Below are 1,228 nucleotides of genomic sequence, written 5' to 3' on the forward strand. Positions count from 1 at the left end.
CTGCAAATAAATGAATGAATCAACCAGTGGTACAGCCTGTTGTGCCTTCAAATGGCTTCTACCATACTGCCATAAAATGGCTTTTACTGTACAGCGCAGTGGAGTTGCCATGGTAGCGGCTACACAGTACTCCACCAGGGGGCTCCCTTTGGTAAGGGGGAAAACCCAACACTAGAAATTACGTTTGGTTCTGGACATTTTCCCCCTATAAATAAATACCCGGGCAACGCCGGTATTATCGGCTAGTATAATATTGTTTCTAAAAATGGATCAACAGTCCCTGGTAAAGAAGAAGCTCACAACCAGAATTGGCAGCACTGTCGACGGATAGAAAAATTGTGTCAGAATACTTCTTAACTTCTATTTACAGCTCTTCCTTCAAAATGCATTCACACATTGGGCTAAACCAGACCCCGATAAAGACTAGCGTTGACTTCCCACAACAACCCACTGCACTTGGCTCATTCTGAACTCAGTTTGCCTTTTCTGCGGCATTGTGCGTGGCCTAAAGTCAATCCCTAAAGTTCGTTGTACAATTTATTATGGGAGGACAATCCCAAAAAGAGGTTAAGAGCTGAGGTGGCGCAGTGGTTAAATGCAGCACTGCAGGCTACTTCAGCTGACTGCAGTTCTGCAGTTCGGCTGTTCAAATCTCACCAGCTCAAGGTTGACTCAGCCTTCCATCCTTCTGAGGTGGGTAAAATGAGGACCCGGATTGTTGTTGGGGGCAATATGCTGACTCTGTAAACCGCTTAGAGAGGGCTGAAAGCCCTTTGAAGCAGTATATAAGTCTAACTGCTATTGCTATTGCTAATTCCATCACGAGGTTAAGTCCGTTGTGTGAATGCAACCAAATGTGTCTTGCTTTTGGAAAAAGGGAAGGTTGAGTCAGCATTCAATTGGGAAAGGAGCCAGGGCAGAGCCATTGGGGATTTTGAGTAGGGGGAAGGGTGCAATTTCCCCCCCTGCCTTTGTTTGTGTGCATTCAACCCCGAACCAACTGTAGTCAAATTGCCAAATTTTCACACGGCAGCCACTTTTCTCTCTGCGGGATTTGTTTCATGACATCATCTCCTAGGCTGCTCCTTGTGCCAACCATTCCAGCGTTCACAGGGTAGGAGGCATAAGAGAAGGCAAGGCACTCCAGGTTGGCCACCCAATGCCGCAGAGCCAGCAAATGCTGGCTGGGGAATTCTGGGAGCTGAAATCCAGACATCTTCAAGTTGCC

The sequence above is a fragment of the Thamnophis sirtalis genome, unplaced genomic scaffold (assembly GCF_051295495.1).
Source record: "Thamnophis sirtalis isolate CommonGarterSnake01/CBP01778 unplaced genomic scaffold, rThaSir2_p1.2 scaffold_9, whole genome shotgun sequence".
NCBI classification, from domain to species: Eukaryota; Metazoa; Chordata; class Lepidosauria; order Squamata; family Natricidae; genus Thamnophis; species Thamnophis sirtalis.